Source organism: Rutidosis leptorrhynchoides, chromosome 8, assembly GCF_046630445.1.
Source record: "Rutidosis leptorrhynchoides isolate AG116_Rl617_1_P2 chromosome 8, CSIRO_AGI_Rlap_v1, whole genome shotgun sequence".
Lineage (NCBI taxonomy): Eukaryota > Viridiplantae > Streptophyta > Magnoliopsida > Asterales > Asteraceae > Rutidosis > Rutidosis leptorrhynchoides.
Window position 1 is genome coordinate 278,197,915 of NC_092340.1, and position 7,091 is coordinate 278,205,005.

The window sequence follows — 7,091 nt, forward strand, 5'->3', positions numbered from 1 at the left end:
TGGAGAACATGGTGCGAAGGTTGCAAACACCAGCAGCAGCACCAGCAGCATAATCAGCACCACCATCAATAACATCAACAATACCATCATCACCACTAACAAACAACATCCGCATCACACGTCTCGACATCATAATCTGTCCCACAAACATCAACATCATACGCACCATAGATACCAAGGAGTACCAACAATAATGAACGATGAAGTATTGATCCATAACTTCATTGATATTCTGCGAAGAATATGTGGTTTCAAAAAGTTTTAGAGATTTCTTATTCTAGCTCAAACCGAAAAGCAAATGAGATTAATATCATATTAACTCATTAAATTCATGATTTCATCTGAAGAAAATATATATGTATATATGTTTTCATAAAGATTGTAATTAAAAGTTCTTTTGTACAAAATATTAATGGTGAATTTTTTTTAAACGGGTAGGTAATACCCGAGGAATAATTAGATTTCATCTTAATAAGTTACATTGTACATTCGTCGAAGCTGATTCAACAGTCATTTACAATCCTACTTACAACCACCGATATACGTATCCGTTCACCGCAGAATAACCATTTTCATTCAATTTCATATTTGGATTTTGACTTCCCAGAATCCAACAAGTGGCATATGAAGAAAACATATGACAAAATAAAATCTATTAGAAACAAACAAATTAACTATGAAAAATTTTGTTAAGAATCCACGCTAACTGTTCCAGCTAACTGTTCCTAGCTAACTGATTACATTTTATTTATCGTAGTTTATTTATCGCAATTTAATTATCGCACTTTTATTTATTGTCATTTAATTTCTGTAATTATTTTACTCACTTTAAATATCGGGACACGTATACAATGTTTTGACATATCATATCGACGCATCTATATATATTATTTGGAATCACCATAGACACTCTATATGCAGTAATGATCGAGTTCTCTATACAGGGTTGAGGTTGATTCTACAATAATATATATAGTTTGAGTTGTGATCGAGTCTGAGAGGTATACGGGTCACGACACGTATTAATTAATTCGTATATTATATATTAAACTATATATGAATTATTGGACTATTACTGTGGACTAATGACATTGGACAATTAAAATGAATTAAAATATTGATTATAACATATGAAACTAAACATTTCTTCAAGATTGCCACTTGATTTCATCTTAAACCTCATTGTATCTCGACGATTACAATCAACGTTCAAATCTATCATGAATCTTAAAAACACCTCAATCGAGAGGATAAACCAACCGCACTTCATCTACGGAAGAAAAGATTGACGCATATAGTTATGCACCTGAAAAACCCTCAAAAACTGAGTAAATGTTTGACACGTATCTGTTCTAGTTCCTTTGACATTGTTATTACCGAAGATCGTTTTGCAATCCCTTTCCAAAGTAGCTAATTTTGTCACAGCTCCAGCAAGTCAACTTCGACTTTTCATCCGAAACAACTTTATTATAACCGCGATATATATGCGTACTCTTTATTGTTACTGGGTAACCTTTTATATTCCACAATATTACCATCAGCGATTAATCATTCTAAAAACACAATTCTCCTGAAACTGTAGCGACCCCGACAAATCATCAAATGACGGCGTCAGCTACCTACGGTCCCATTACATGGTTATAAGTATTTATAACAAGGTTTGACTGAAAATATGTCGCATTCATTTCATAAAAGGATGTTTCAACGTTTACAAAGTAATTCCCAAGACAAGTACACAACAAAGTTATAGTTCATATGAAACACGTGCGACATAGTTTAAAGAAGCCAAAAAGACGCTCCACGTATGCAATTATACTCGACATCCAAAGCAAGTATCAAAAAGTATGAGCGGAAGCATGTATCACCTAAGTTCAAGGACCTGAGAAAAACATAGAGAATCTGTCAACGAAAACGTTGGTGAAATCATAGGTTTAAGTAAGTAAGTGAGCAAAAGTAAGTAAGTCGAACCACAAGGTTTGCAAAGTTGAAATAATAGTAAATCATTCTAAAAGTTAATATTCACGAGCACCCAATTATCAAAGCTTTACATTCCATCCATTGTATACCCCATCCATAGTGCTAGAACAAACACTGATTCTCGAAAATATATTTCATCCGTAGACGGTAGCGAACCGTCAAAGATGAGGGTTGTCAACCCATATGGCCATATAACATAAGTTCTCGCTTACACCCGTCAAGTGTAACTAATGATAATCGAATTGAGGCTTTTTGTTCTAAACTCGTATGTAGAATGTTTGTTTTCCCGTTCTTGTGTTCACTTAGTTCAAAAGAATCGTTTATGTTTTCTCATCCCAAATATAAGTTCAAAAAGAGTAAAAGTGGGACTATGATCTCACCTTTGATTGCAAGAGTGAAATAGTACTTCAACAAGTAAACGTGCAAAGAACAATGCTAGTCTTGACCTAAACAATTAGGTTGTATCAATATCGATAGTCACGAAAGGTCAAAGATGTTCAATTAGTCCTATGGCTCAATACGACTCGATTAATATAGCATGTGAAGCAAATTGTCAAGTTTCATGCACGTTACAAGTAGTTAAACATGTTAGAACGATTGTATAATTGTTTGGTTAAGTTTGACTAAAGTCAAACTTGGTCAAAGTCAAAGTCAACGGGGTCGGGTCGGGTGTCCGACAATTTTCTCATGATGAGAAATCATATATGAGCATAATAGTCAAGTCTCATGGTAAACAGGATTATAGTTAAGCGGGAACATTTTGTGATATGAAAAACAAAGACAAAAATGAGCTGGACCAAATGCGCGGCGCGCAGTGGGTTGCGCGGCGCGCACCCAAGTGTAAATCCTGGTCAGAAACTAACCAAGAAGGCAGACATCTGGGATTTTTGATTATGCGCGGCGCGCAGGTATGTGCGCGGCGCGCACTACCTGGGAAACATGTTGTTTGCAGAAAATTGGTCTAAGTCACGACCCAAAACACAATTTAACACATTTCATGCACCGAAAACATTTAAAACGCATATCATATATCATTAGAAAGGTAATTTGACAAGGAAGATAACTAAATGCATTTACTCAATCAAAACCAAACAAACTCATATCAAAATCACCATTAATGCTCACATTTATTACTTCCAAGTTCATAAATGCAATTTAATGATTCGGAAATTTAATACACCCATTTAATACGCCGTTGTGTAGATAATCACGCATACAATGTATCTAAACACTTACAAACAACATTACATGTCATTCAAAGCATTACAAAACCATTTCAAGTTCATGAAACCCTAACCCATATTCACCAAATTTCATAATCAAGTTTATGAACTAATCCATGTCAACCTACATACCAATTTGAAGCTAGTGATGTTAGGAACACAATTAAAACATGATCTTTCATCTTTAAACAACATATGAACACCTAAAACTCAAGATTAAGCAAGCATTCTTTCAATATGAATTAGTTACACCAAACTAGCAAGAACAAGCATACAAAACACATAATCATACTAGACTTGAGCCATAGACACTAATTAACAACCTTTTTAACTCAAAAACTCAAGAACACATAAAATTAGTGATTTTAGAAAGTTACCCAAATTTGATGAGATCGGTATGGAATCGAAGAGGAGATCACGAGGAGTTCAAATATGTAATTTGTTTGGCCCGAAGCTTGATCGATTTAATATGGATGATGAATTCTTGAATTGGATAATTGAAGGAAAATGAGAAAGTGGAGAAAGAAAAGATAAAATGAAAATGAAAATGAGAAGAGGTGGGGTTGACTAGTCACATGCTAGTCACCTCTTTAGTGTATTGGCAAAACTAGTCCCTCAAGTTGCAATCGGGTGCGTTAAATTACCTAAAACAAGATAATTGTAACGCGTATTAACGGGAGATGTTATAAACATATAACGGAACTTAAATAGTTAAACGGAAAAGTAAACGGAAAAAGGCGGGATGTTACATTACCTACACCTTAAAAGAAATTTCGTCCCGAAATTTAAGCAGGCGTAGTAATCGTTGTTTCCTCCTCGGAATCCGACGATTCCGGAACCGGGAATAGATGAGGGTGTTTCTTTCGCATTTGATCTTCTCTTTCCCAAGTAAACTCGGGTCCTCTTTTGGCGTTCCAACGAACCTTAACAATCGGGATCCGGCTTTGTTTTAATTCCTTCTCGACGTAGTCCACAATTTCAACCGGTTCCTCCACAAAATGGAGTTTGTCGTTAATAGTGAGTTCCTCAAGAGGAACGATGATATCGGGCTCGGCAAGACATTTCTTCAAGTTAGATACGTGAAATGTAGGGTGGACGGAGCTTAGTTGCGGCGGAAGATCCAAACGATACGCAACGGTTCCAACACGCTCTAAGATTTCGAAAGGGCCAACATACCGCGGATTTAGTTTCCCACGTTTCCCAAATCGAATGACACCCTTCCAAGGTGCGACTTTTAACATGACGCGGTCACCGACTTGAAATTCGAGGTCTTTGCGTCTTTTGTCGGTATAGCATTTTTGACGACTCCGGGCCGTCTGAAGCTTATCTCGGATTTGAAGAATCTTCTCGGTTGTTTCGTGAATGAGTTCGGGCCCGGAAATTTGCACGTCACCCACTTCGGCCCAACAAAGAGGAGAGCAACATTTTCGACCATACAACGCTTCAAAAGGTGCGGCCTTAATACTCGCGTGATAACTATTGTTATATGAGAACTCGGCGAGAGGTAAGTGCTTGTCCCAAGCTTTTCCAAAATCAACAACGCAAGCTCGTAACATATCCTCCAAGGTTTGTATCGTACGTTCACTTTGCCCATCGGTTTGAGGATGATATGCGGTACTCATGTCTAAACGCGTTCCCAATGCTTCTTGCAACGTACGCCAAAATCTAGAAACGAAACGGCCATCTCGGTCGGAGATAATCGATAAAGGTACGCCATGTCGGGCTACAATCTCCTTAATGTAAAGTCGTGCAAGTTTCTCCATTTTGTCGGTTTCTTTCATGGCGAGAAAGTGCGCGGATTTGGTGAGGCGATCGACAATGACCCAAATAGTATCATAACCGCCCGACGTTTTCGGTAATTTGGTGATAAAATCCATCGTGATCCTTTCCCACTTCCATTGCGGGATCTCGGGTTGTTGGAGTAACCCAGACGGTCTTTGGTGTTCGGCTTTGACTTTAGCGCAAGTCAAACATTTGGCGACGTATCTAGCAACATCCTTTTTGATGTTCGGCCACCAATATTGTTCCTTAAGGTCATGGTACATCTTATTGGCGCCGGGATGAATCGAGTATCGTGATTTGTGGGCTTCGTCTAGGATGAGGTTTCGTAAGTCGCCATATCTAGGCACCCAAATTCTTCCGGCGTAATATCGAAGTCCGTTCTCTTTAACTTCGAATCGAGAGACAAGGATGTTTAAAAGTTCACGTCCGATGTGATTGTCCTTAAGAGCCTCCTCTTGGGCTACGCGAATTTGGCTATTAAGGTTGGAGTGGATAGTGATGTTTAAAGCTCGGACACGAAGAGGTACCGCTCTTTCCTTTCTACTTAAGGCATCGGCCACTACATTTGCCTTCCCGGGGTGGTAACGAAGCTCGCAATTATAATCGTTCAAGGTTTCAATCCACCTTCGTTGTCTCATGTTTAGTTGCTTTTGATCGAAGATGTGTTGGAGACTTTTGTGATCGGTAAAGATAGTACTTTTGGTACCAAGAAGATGATGTCTCCATAACTTAAGTGCAAAGATGACGGCACCGAGTTCAAGATCATGTGTCGTGTAGTTTCGTTCGTGAACTTTGAGTTGTCGAGAGGCATAAGCAATGACTTTCTTTCGTTGCATTAATACGCATCCATAACCGTTTTTCGAGGCATCACAATATACAACAAAATCATCATTGCCTTCAGGAAGTGACAATATAGGAGCGGTGGTTAGTTTAGTTTTCAAGATTTGGAAAGCGGTTTCTTGTTCGGATGTCCAAACGAATTTTCGTTCCTTGTGAGTTAACGCGGTTAAAGGACGAGCGATTAGGGAGAAATCCTTGATGAATTTACGATAGTATCCGGCGAGACCCAAGAATTGACGAATTTGAGTAGGAGTAGTAGGAGTCTCCCATTTACTAATGGCTTCGATTTTTGCGGGATCGACTTTAATGCCTTGATCACTTACAACATGACCGAGGAATTGAACTTCCTTCAACCAAAATTCACACTTGGAGAACTTGGCATAGAGTTGTTCTTTTCTCAAGAGTTCAAGCACGAGTCGGAGATGTTCTTTGTGTTCCTCTTCGTTTTTAGAATAGACCAAAATATCATCGATGAACACGATAACGAATTTGTCGAGGTAAGGTTTGCACACGCGGTTCATGAGATCCATGAACACCGCCGGGTGCGTTAGTGAGACCGAAAGGCATGACAAGGAATTCATAACTACCATAACGAGTCCGGAAAGCGGTTTTGGAGATATCTTCCCCCTTAACCCTTAGTTGATGATAACCCGAACGGAGATCGATTTTTGAATATACACGAGAACCCTGTAGTTGATCAAAGAGGTCATCGATGCGAGGAAGAGGATATCGGTTCTTAACCGTCAATTTTTTTAGTTCACGATAATCAATGCACATTCGTAGGGATCCGTCTTTCTTCTTGACGAACAAAATCGGAGCGCCCCATGGTGAATGGCTAGGTTGAATGAAACCACGGTCGAGTAACTCTTGGATTTGACTTTGCAATTCTTGCAATTCGGATGGAGCGAGTCTATATGGTGCACGCGCTACGGGTGCGGCCCCTGGAATAAGATCGATTTGAAATTCAACCGGTCGATGAGGTGGAAGACCCGGTAGTTCGTCGGGAAACACATCGGAAAAGTCACTAACAATCGGCACATCATCGATGCGTTTCTCGTCGGCCTCGACTTTCTTAACGTGGGCAAGAATCGCGAAACAACCCTTGCGAAGTAGCTTTCGAACTTTAAGGCACGAAACGAGATTGAGTCCGGTGCAATTTTTGTCGCCATAGACAATCAATGGTTCACCATTCTCGATAGGAATTCGGATTGCGTGAAGATCGCAAAGAATGTGAGATTTATTTTTGACCATCCAATTCATACCGATTAT